The sequence below is a fragment of the Nicotiana attenuata genome, chromosome 6 (assembly GCF_001879085.1).
Source record: "Nicotiana attenuata strain UT chromosome 6, NIATTr2, whole genome shotgun sequence".
In the NCBI taxonomy this organism is placed as follows: domain Eukaryota; kingdom Viridiplantae; phylum Streptophyta; class Magnoliopsida; order Solanales; family Solanaceae; genus Nicotiana; species Nicotiana attenuata.
This window is the reverse complement of record NC_031994.1, coordinates 2,710,935-2,723,047: the sequence shown is the minus strand read 5'-3', so window position 1 is coordinate 2,723,047 and position 12,113 is coordinate 2,710,935.

Here is a 12,113-nt window from a genome sequence, read left to right as displayed (position 1 = left end):
AATTAAAACTGGGCCTTCCTGAAGCCCAATATGGGCAAACACTAGTTAAATTCCAACAGGGACAAGAGCCCTGGAATACTCGTTATGCTGGGCCCAAATTTGGAGCCCAAATCCAGTTTTTCAAAGCTGAGTATTTCTAGATTTAATCCAATGCTGAACGTCCTGGCCCAAAACAACTGTTCAATAATAATTCAAAAGCCTAGCCTTAAGTTAAGAAAATTCTTAGCTTGAACTTCAATTAGGATCCTTAGCCTTATTTAAATAAAAACGCAACTCCCTTTTGTTAAAACAAGTGAGGTGTGCCATGCCAAACAAAATTTATAATTCATGGCCCTCGTAAGATTAGATTAAGAACTAACACTTATAGAAAAAGGTTTGAGGCGTGCCATAAATCATCCATGGCCCTCACAAATGTTGCTATTAAGAATTGAATCTTCGTAGTTGTTTTAGGTGCGTTATTTAAATAATTCATCATAGCTACGGGTACGGTTCCGGTGACGTAGTTGTAATTTTTAATTACTAAAATCCGGGTGTACATTTCATGTGACCCTTTCAATCTTCAACAATGTTAAATAAAGCGTGTCGCGAACCACGGGTGCATTTCATGTAGCGTGGTTTAAGACATGTTTTAAATAGCATTGAATTTTTCTAAAAAAAATAATTAAAAGCGGCTATAAAGTTAAAATGCACGATAGGCTTGAAACATGTAATAAATCAAATAATTAGGCCAATTATTAGTAGTTAAAGCGACCATGCTAGAACCACGAAATCCGGGAATGCCTAACACCTTCTCCCGGATTAACAGAATTCCTTACTTAGAATTTCTGGTTTCGCAGACTTTTAAATAAAGTCAAAATTCTCCTCGATTTGGGATTTAAAATAAACCGGTGACTTGGGACACCAAATAAACTATTCCAAGTGGCGACTCTGAAGAATTTAAATAAAATAATCCCATTTTGATTAATGTCACTTAAATTGAAAAAACTCCCTTGTACCCCCTCTTGCGGGTGGTAAAAAAGGAGGTGTGACAATTAGTTGGTTTGTTTATCTTTAAGCATGATTTATGAATTAATGTTAGTAAGATAAAGTTGACCGTTAATAATTATGAGTATTGATTTCTGTTGGTCTACTTTAGATTAGGTAAAATGAATTCATTGTATTTTGTTTGGAAATATATGTCATAGTTGGATTTGATATTTGGTTGAAAAGTTCTAAAGTAATTTGATAAAACTCATGGTTTGAGAGAAATAGCTTCTCAATCTATAAAGGTTCATTTCTTGCTTTGTATTTCAAATTTCATCTTGCTCTGTTTTGACGGCTTGATTCACGTCTTGGTAATTTCTGTTCCATTTTGGTATCTCCAGCTTAATTACGTAATTAAAAGGCATGAAACAAATTTGTCTAAATGATTTAAGCTTGTTCGTTTATGTTTGAGATAAACAATTAGTTGTTTGGTGAAGGTATTAATTTTTTAGATGTAATGTGAATTAAGTTTAGAGATGCTTGTGTAATGGCCCATTAACTGAGAAGTGAGGTATTGGGCCATCTGAAATTGAGCGGGCCGTATGAGCTTGGTTGGCCAGAATAGTAATAGGTGTTGGCCTTTGTCCCATTGGGTCATTAGTTGTTTAGTCAAGATTGAAGAATAGGAGAGAAGGTTGGTCTTGAAACATAAATAATTTGGGCCAAATAATAGATCATGTTAGCTAACATATTTACTCCTCAATAATACTTCATCCATAATTCATGACCTCATAACGAATCTCAAAGTAGTTTAGATAAAAATCTTATGACTATCGTAGTTTGCTTTAGGTGCGATTAGTAATGAATTGTCGTGGCCATTGGTACGGTTCCCGTGGCATGGTCGCGATACATAAATCCCAATTCGAGTGTGCGATTCACGTGACTCGACCATAACTCCAGCTTCAAATAATAATAAAAATAAACATGTTATAAACTGCGGGTGCTTTCATGTGACGCGATTCGCAACGTGTTCAAAAATAACGAGTGCGCGACATGGCGACTTGTTCAAAAATTCCATAAATACTAAAGGCGGTTTAAAACTTAAAAAAATGCACAAATAGGTTTAAAACATGTAATAAATCAGACAACTAGAACAATTATTAACAATTGAGCGACCGTGCTAAAACCACGGAACCCAAGAATGCCTAACACTTTCTCCCAGATTAACAGAATTCCTTACCCGGACTTCTGGTTTTGCAGACTTTAAAATAGAGTCAAAATTTCCTCGATTTGGGATTAAAATAAACGGGTGACTTGGGACACCATAAATTATTCCAATTGGCGACTTTAAAATTAAATAAATAATCTCATTTCGAATAACGTCACTTTAATTGGAAAAACTCCCTATCCCCCTCGGGGAAAAGGAGGTGTAATAGATCTGACGACTCAACGGATCGAACCCAGAATCTCTGGTTCAGGGTTCAGAATTCGAGCTTTGAATAACTGTTATACTTGGCTTTTTACCGCTTTAATATTGTGAACTGTATATAAACTGTTACGAAACCCTTCTTCTCACTGAGTCTTCTAAATCTTCTGGGAAGTGCACGCTGGCGTGACTTCTTTTCTATTAGTGTCATATCCTTAATTTAGAACGAGGTTCGGACAAGTTGCAAAGCCGGATGATCTTTTGGTTACCGGTACGCTGCCTCCCCTCGGCTCGAGTTGTCCGCTCGGATAAGTCAGGTCTAGAACAATACACCTAGGTTTTTAAACCTAGAATAACATAGCCTCATGCCAGATCCCTAGTAGGTACGCTTGTTTGCATCACGTGCATCTGACTTTGGGGACTCAACACATGGGTTGGGTTCATCTAGGACAGGTGTACCCGAAATAAAAAGACCATCCTGATGCATTTTACGTGCTACTTGTACATTTATTTGCTTCGGCTTGCATGTTGACCGACTTCTACAATAGAGAAAGAAAATTTTTAAAAAAAAGAGGGAGAGGTAGGTATTTGAAAAATTCTGAAACTCTGCCAATTTTTTTTTAAAAGAAAGAAAGTAAGCCAATGTTTTCAAAAAATCATGTTTCCCATGTTCGTCAAAACTGATCGAACTGCGCGGGTCTATTTCTCACCGGATGTGAGATATGTAGGCAAACCTCATCGGTTCAGGCCCAATTTTTAAAAATCCAAAAATATTTTCCTTTAATTCCTTCTTTAGAGGTCTTTCCTTAGATAATTCAAAAAAAGAAAGGATTTTAAACCCAAAAAAAAATATTTTCCTTCTTTCCGAAGTCTTTCATACGAAAAAAACAAATCCAAATATGTGTTTCCTTTATTTTGAAGTATTTTTTCCAAAAATTAAAAAAAAAATCAGAAACAAAAATCCAAAAATATTCTTTTTCTTCTTTAGAGGTCTTTCTTACGTAAATGTCATAAAACTTTTGAAAAATTGAAGTCCAAAAATTATTTCATTTCTCTTTAGAAGTACTTTTGTAAAGTCCCTCTTTCAAAAATTCAGAGACAACATTTAAAATCCAAAAATATTTTCTTTCTTCTTTAGAAAAAGAATAAATGAATGGAAATTCAAACAAAAATATTTTCTTCTACTTTTGAAATTTTCAAAGTCCAAGACAAAAGAAAAGGATTTTGTAGAAGTCTTTCTTTCAAGAAAAAAAATAATAATTTAAAATTCAAAATCCAAAAATATTTTCCTTCTTATGAGCTTTCGTAATATGATTTTCATATATACAAAAAAATGTTGAATAAATTAGAAAAAAAGGAGTTAGCTCATTTACCATGTTCCTGGTATTCCTGAACTACGTAATGATCTGATTCATGTGGCGTCATGATACATAGGCAATACCGATCGGATTCGATCATAGCCATAAAATAAATTGAGAGAAATAAACTGGAAAAAAAAGAGAAAGAAAAACTGAGTGAAAAAGAAAGAAAAGAGTGACAAAAAAAGAGCGAAAATAATAATAAAAGAGCTACAAAAACAAAAGGAGAAAAAGAGAGTGCCAAAAATAAAAGAGCGACGCAAACAAAATGAGACAATCAAGAGTGATTATAAAATGGCAGAAATGAAAGAAAAGAGGTATAGAGTGAAAAAAGGGTTAGTTAAGGCCGGGATGAAACATGCAACCGTTCAAACACTTGGTAGAAGCGTTTAACTATTTAGGTGTATTGCATCCCAACATGCGATTTCCTAACTGTTAAGCGTCTCAAAACTAACAAGATTGTTTGGGTGTTCAAATTAGCCAGGTTCTGTTCAGGTGGTTGGTTTTGTTGGTAATCTAGCTTCCCATTCTTACTTCACAAGATCCAAAGGAAAGGTTCCTATGGCCTCCGAAAGTCATCTACCAATTATCAATCCTGAGGATAGCTCAGCACCGGGTCTAATGGTAGGGAACCGCCAAGTGCAATCCCTGGGTTGCCTGAGTTAATCCCCAGGTCAGGTGAGGCTACCAACACCCCTGTGCTCAACCCGTTCATCACTTGCGGATACCCTTCAATGCCGTTTAACAGTCCCGGAATGCCTTCTGTGGTTCTCCCCCAAGCGTCAGCTTCAAAGCCACTGCCAACGATGTTCTCTGCAGCACTAGTCTGCACCACAGAACAACCAACTTTACCACAGCCGTATGTTGAGCCGCCAATGTTCGCCTTTCAGGGTCTACAGTTTCAACCAGAGATAACACATGTGACCCTATACTCATTTACTCAACCTCCACAATGTGAATTCTCGGTGGGGCAAGAAAAGTTTATCAAGAATCCCGAGCAAGAGGAAATGGCTCGGAAGATGAAGAGCCTGGAGCAAATCCTGAAAACATGCAAGGTCTTAGTGGCCAAAAGAGTGTCTCATACTCTGACCTCTGTATGTTTCCCCATGTCCCCTTGCCAGCTGGCTTCAAGATGCCAAAATTTGAAAAGTATAACGGGCACGGAGACCCGATCGCTCACTTGAAACGATATTGTAACCAGCTGAGGGGTGTTGGTTGAAAAGAGGAGCTGTTAATGGCCTATTCTGGAGAAAGCCTCACCGGAATCGCCTCCGAGTGGTATGTGGATCAAGAAATTACTCATTGACTCATGTGGGACGACTTGGCCCGAGATTTTGTCCGCCAGTTCCAGTATAATGTGGACATCGCTTCCAACAAAAACTCTTTGTTCAATTTGAAAAAGAAAACAACAGAAAGCTTCCGTGAATAAGCTATCAGATGGCACGAGCAAGCCGCCAGGGTGAAGCCTCTAATGGACGAAACAGAAATGGTTGCGGTCTTTCTACAGGCCCAAGAGGATGACTACTTCAAGAACATGATCTCCGCTATGGGTAAGCCGTTCGCTGAGGCTATCAAAATTGGGGAGATGACAGAAAATGGGTTAAAAACGGGCTGAATCTTGAGTCATGCTGCCTTTAAGGCCACATCACACGCCGTTCAGAATGGTTCGAAGGGTTTGATGAAAAGAAATTAGAGAGAAGAGGGATCCATGATGGCTTCGAGCTCGAAGTAGGCCAACAGGGCATTCAATCACTCATATATGCTTCCTACGATCACACAACACTATTATCCCCGTCAAGATGCTGCTTATGCCATGGCACCGCCTTCCTATGCGGTGATGAACGCGCATCCTTAGACGGGACCACAACGTTATACACAAACCGAGCTCCACCTCCAGAAATGCCCGTCCTTACCAAGCTCCATATAATCCCCAACCAACTGTCCCCCAGTATAATCCTCACCCAAGAGAGCCTTTCAGAAAGAATCAGTTCACCCCTATTGGTGTATCGTATTCTAGCTATTTCCAGAAGCTAATCAGGCTAGATCTATTACATCTAGTGGCCCCGACCCGGCCGAACCCCGAGCCCCCTTGCACCGAGCTGATGCTATATGTGAATACCACTTTGGAGTGGTGGACACAGTACGGAGGACTGTTGGACCCTCAAAAGGGCAGTTGAAGACTTGATTGAAGCTGAAAGAATCGTTCTTCGGGACGAAGAGGTTCCTGATATGACGAACAATCCGTTGCCTGCTCACAACACCGGGCCAATAGTCGGAATGATTTGTGAAGATGAGGAATTTGATCCGGCACTGAAGGCCATTGCAGCCATTGCCGAGACAGAAGAAAAACCAAAAAACGGTCGCCAAGCTTGAAAGTTCCCTATCAGACAGGAGTCTTGGTAGACAGTCTTGCTATCCTTTCTGCGTTCGGATTATCTCAGGGTGTGATCCGGATGTTTTACTTTATTGTCTTACTTTCCGATGTAAACCCTTCTATCTTTGAAATTCAAAAAAATCAAAATAAAAAATCAAAAAATCAAATGAAATTAATATTTCATTGTCCAAGAATGTCTCTTTTCTTAAACTTGTCACTTTTCTTATTCTCTTTTCAGTTCCGTTAAATGCATATTTTAATAACATGACATGCTTGCGGACTTCATGCTCAGATCCTAAAACACTGTCAGACTTCGAAATAATGAATCAAGAATCAGAATGCAATGAAAATAGGTTTAAGGAAATAAAACAAATAATAGGAACAACTAAAGGAAAATTAGCTCCAGATTGGAAAGATCCATTCATGGTAACAAGAGTACCGCAAAAGAGAGCGTTGTACCTGGAAAACATTGAAGGAAATGTCCCTTAAACAAATGTCAACATAGGTGCACTCAAAAGGTACTATGTTTGATCCTCTATATAGCATTAATGCTCCGATTAGGATGAGGAAGACTTTCTTTTTCGCTATCCAAACACTATTGACCCTTTTTCGCCAACCCTTTGAGCCGGTTACCTTTCTTTGATTACCCTCTTTGGAACCTGAAAGTGTTATTGAAAAAGAAGAAGAAGAAGAAAAATAAAATAAAAAACAAAATAAGAGAGATAAAAAATGAAATGAAAAACGAAAAAAGGAGGAAAGAGAAAAGGAAAAAAGAAAGAAAACAAAACAAAACAGAAAAAAAAAATCAAAAACAAAGTTGCTTGAACTATGTTTAACTTTATTCCGAAAGGATATGTAGGCAGCCTCTCTCTGGGGTTCAGTCACACCAAAATAAAAATCCACATTTCCCAAAATTTGAAACTGGGGCAGAAGTTATAATGGTTCAGCGATGGTTTCGCTCGAAAGGTTCCAAAGTTGTAACTCAATCCAAATCCTTTTTACCACAAAATCCTGTTCAAGTCCTTCTGATCGATCAGCAAACAGGTTCAAATTGGAAGATACAGTTACTTGGATCTGTTGCCACCAAATGTGAAAAAACAAAATGAGAGAGTCTTATCGGTGAAAACCCTCGCGGGCACCCTAAGGCGATGGTAAGCAGAGAAATTGAAAATGAGAGAGTCTTGTTAGTAAAAACTCACAAAGAGCACTATAAGGCGACGATGAGAAGAGAAATGAGAGGTGTCAGCTGGTGAAAACCCGCAAAGGGTGCCACTAATCGAAAAGAGGATCTTCACAACCATCGGCATCAACAGAATCCTAGCAAGGCTTCTCGGTTTGAAGGCATAAGTTGTGATGAATTTCTGAAAGTTGGACATTTTACACAGATCAGGCATCCAATCCAAGAGGCATGTCATGTTCATTGAAGTCCGTATGCACTCCAGATAAGTCCTTTTTTCTTTTCCCCGAAAGGGATACCTCTCGTCTAATTTCATTTGTCCATTCCATTGCTAGTTTTTCTTTGATTCCCTTTCGGTCTAATTCTGTTCCGAAGCTAAGACAAAGAAAGGATCGCAAGATTGCTTTACATGGCTTTTTTCTGACACATGCCAATATTCAAGAAGGCCCCCGGCCTCGACAGGTGCATCGAGTCGACTTCGACTGGCCATGATGGCCGATGCTTTGAAATCAAAAACTCCTGAAAAGAAAAGAATTCAATGTCAAGTGCCAACAAAGGACAAATAAAGTTGAAAAAGGTTAATTCCCACGTGATTAACTATCATGGTAATGCTATGGAAAAGCCACTCAAGGGCAATGAAATCGGTCCTTAGGGAACAACTAGTTGTAGTTGAGATCTTCATCAAAGAAGCCGGGCCGAGATCAAGTGGTTGAAACGCTCAAGGCCACAAAACCAACCATTGTTTCAAACTGACAAATTGTTCTTTGTTTGAAAAATAGGAAACAACTGTAATTCAAAGCAACCTTGCAAGAAGTAGGTACAACAAAAGGAAACCGCGCAGAGACTAGAATAGCTCTGCAGCAATAATCACTCCAAAAGGGAAGTGTCCTCCAAATTCTTTCCTGCATTTTACTCATTCTCTTAACTAAAAAAATGATGAAAATAAAAAAAATAAAAAAAATGAAATGAAAAAAAAAAGAAAAGAAAGAAAAGTTCAAAATCATGGTAGTATAGGGTGTCCAATCCCTAGCCGCATTTTCCAACATAGGGTCTCCACTCCCTAGTTGATAATTTTTATTTCAGACATATGGTCTCCACTCCCTAGTCGCTTTTCCAACATAGGATCTCCACTCCCTAGTTGATTTTTATTTTAGACATAGGGTCTCCACTCCCTATTCTCCTTTCCAACATAGGGTCTCCACTCCCTAGTTGATGATATTTAAGACATAGGGTCTCCACTCCCTAGTTGATGATATTTAAGACATAGGGTCTCCACTCCCTGGTCTCTTTTCCAACATAGGGTCTCCATTCCCTAGTTGATGCCAACATAGGGTCTCTACTCCCTAGTTGATGATTTTCCAACATAGGGTCCCCACTCCCTAGTCGATGGTTTTCCAACATAGGGTTTCCACTCCCTAGTTGATGCCGACATAGGGTCTCCACTCCCTAGTTAATGATTTTCCAACATAGGGTCTCCACTCCCTAGTTGATGATTTTCCAACATAGGGTCTCCACTCCCTAGTCGCTTTTCCAACATAGGGTCTCCACTCCCTAATTGATGATTTTAGACATAGGGTCTCCACTCTCTAGTCGCTTTTCAAACATAGGGTCTCCATTCCGTAGTTGACTTTATTTTAAACATAGGGTCTCCACTCCCTAGTCGCTTTTCCAACATAGGTTCTCCACTCCCTAGTTGATGTTTATTTTAGACATAGGGTCTCCACTCCCTAGTCTCTTTCATTTTTAGATACAGGAACTCCACTCCCTGATCTCTGTTTTCTCAGGGTACACTAATCCCGACTTATTATTGCTTTCAATAATGAAGTAGTAAAGAGTTTTGGTTACAAATAACTCACGAAATTTTCCTAGTAAAAATTGGGCAGAAAAATTTCGTTCTTTTGTTTGTTTTGCTGGCTGAGCAGGTTATACCTCGAGGCACAGGATTCAAGACGATCAAAAGAAGAAGTCTCAATTCAGAATAAAGAAAAAGAAGAAAAAGAAAAAGAAGTGAACTCAAAGTGTAGAAGTGGAGAAAAGATGTGGACTGCTCAAGACATGATTTAAGTCACAAGATTTGCATGTACCGCCTTGATTCGAGAAGCTGAAAAGAATGAACCAACACCTACAGCTAACAAGCATCAAGATTCAGATCAGAGTCTGCATGAAGAACCACCCATGACTCAAGATCAAGCTCCATAAGACTCATAGATAGGAATCTTGTAACTCATAGCTGATAGGCTTAGTTAGTCTTTTTCATTTTGATTTTGGTGTAATAAGGAGCTCAGCAAGCAGTAAACAGCAGCAACAGCAGTGAAATCACAGTTTTCCGGTAGTCCTAGCTACCAAAACTTCCAGAACTACACCGACCTGATTCCTTTATAGCCTAGGATATGTAGGCAACCTCCGAAGCAAGGTTCTATCAAACTTTTTCAAATGCATCTCATGGAGTATAAAACGGGCAAAAGATTGATCATGATTGCCCACTTTATCTTTGCCCGAAAACTCTTCATGTTTTTGAGAAAAGATGGGCAGCTGTAACAACCCGAATGGTTGTTTTGAGCTCTAGCGCATCGTTCAGTAGCTTGAGGCCATGAGTAGTGTCACTACAGGTATTATGACTTATACGCATGGTCGGAATTGAATTTCGAGAAGTTCGGGGTTGATTTGGAAAGAGAATTCTCATTTCGGAATCTTTAAGTTGGAAGAATTTGCTAAGATTGAACTTTTGAGTAAACAACTTTGGAATCAGGATTTAAAGGTTTCAGCAGGTTTGTATGATGATTTCGGACTTGGGCGTATGCCCGGATCGAGTTATGGATGACCTTGGAGCGTTTCGGCGCCTATTGTGAAAATTAGCATTTTGGAAGAGTTCCGTAAATTTGGGTTGAACTGCATTTCAATGCTATCGATGTCTGTTCTAGATTCTGAGTCTAAGAATAGCTCTGTATGGTGATTCTGATATTCGGAGCATGGTCGGAAGTGGATTTGGAGGTCTGTAGGTCATTATTGAGTCATTTGGCTAAAGTTAGAATTTGAAGGTTTTTGAAAAGTTTGACCAGAAGTGGACTTTTTGATATCGGGGTCGGATTCCAATTTTCGGAAGTTGGAGTAGGTCCGTAGTGTCGAATATGACATGTGTGAAAAATTTGAGGTCAATCGGACGTAATTTGATAGGTTTCAGCATCAAATGTAGAAGTTTGAAGTTCTAAAGTTCATAAAGCTCGAAGTGGGGTGTGATTCGTGATTTCGACGTTGTCTGATGTGATTTGAGGCCTCGAGCAGGTCTGCATTATGTTTTGGGAATGGTTGGTATGAATGGATGGGGTTCCGAGGGCCCCGGGTGGATTCCGGGTAGGGGTGTTCGTCGGTCGGTACGGTAGGGTATTTAGACATTTCGGTTCGGTATTTGATTTCTTAAAATGCAATATCAATACCGTACCAAATTAAATTCGGTATGGTTCGGTTTTTCTCCTTTCGGTTTCGGTTTATTTTGTTTGGTAACTTCGGTTTATTCGATTTGAATTCTAACTAGTGCATAGAGTCATAGACTGTAATATTCTAAATTAAAGTACTCAAAAGTACAAAATTAAAAACATTTGTTGACAAAAGTTTTGTCCAAAACTAGCAAATATCAACCAAGAGAGAGAAAACTGTACATAAAAGAATAAATTTGATCATTAGAAATGTCTTGTTACTTGCTAAGAGTTAATTGATGAACTTAAAGAATAAAGGAAAGTAAAATTTAGATTTTTATATTTATGTCATAATTAAAATTATGTATATTGTGAAATAAAATATATATATCTCGGTACGGTATCGGCATTTCGGTATTTTATTTTAAAATACCAAATACCATACCTAATACCAATATTTTTAAAAAAAATATCATACCGAATACCAAAATATCGAATACCAAATACCAAAATTTTCGGTTTCGGTACGGTAATTTGATATTTACCAAATTATGCACAGACCTAATTCCGGGTGGTTAACGAATTGAAAATGGAATTTGAGGAAGGGCTGAAGCAGCTGGGCTTCTGGTGTAACCGCACCTGCGTAAAGAGCACCGCAGGTACGGGTCCACAAGAGCGGGAAGTGACTCGCAGAAGCAGATTTTTGCTGGGGAATGAGTGTACAGCAGATGCGGTCAAAGTCCGCAGAAGTGGGACCGCACCTCCCTTCGTGGAGCCACAGATGCGGAGTCAAGGGGCCTGGTGATCGACCGCAGAAGCGGTAGTAGGGACGTGACAACATGGTATCAGAGCACTAGGTTCCCTTAGGTCTCACGAGTCATGAGCAAGTCTAGTAGAGTCTTGTGGATCGGTACGGAGATGTCTGTACTCATTTTCGAGAGGTTACAGGGCTGTTAGGAGCACTTCCTTTCTTGATTCCTCATCATGCGGTTTGATTCCCTTGAGGCTTATGCCTTCAATTCCTACCCATTCAATCTTATGCGACGTGAACGGTGGTTCTAAATCAGAAATTGAGGAATTTTAATGGTACTACAGATAAGGTGCAGGATGTTTCTCCCTGCATAGTTCTTTAGGCTATTGTTGCCGCGTTGCGGAAGGATATTCTGTCGTTTCAGCTCAGTAGCTGTACTTCCGAGAGCTTTGAGGCTATGCACAAGTTGCTATGATGCTTATGAACGGTTATCGCGCGGTATTGATGTGCTGGTAGGATGCTTGCCTATGTGTCGGGGTAGTCAATGACTTGAAAGGAGGTTTACTCAATACATGATTCAGAGATTCATGTTTTATTTCCGGCGGAGGAAAGACAATCGGACTTTGTATATTTAGGTTTGGGTGGACAAAG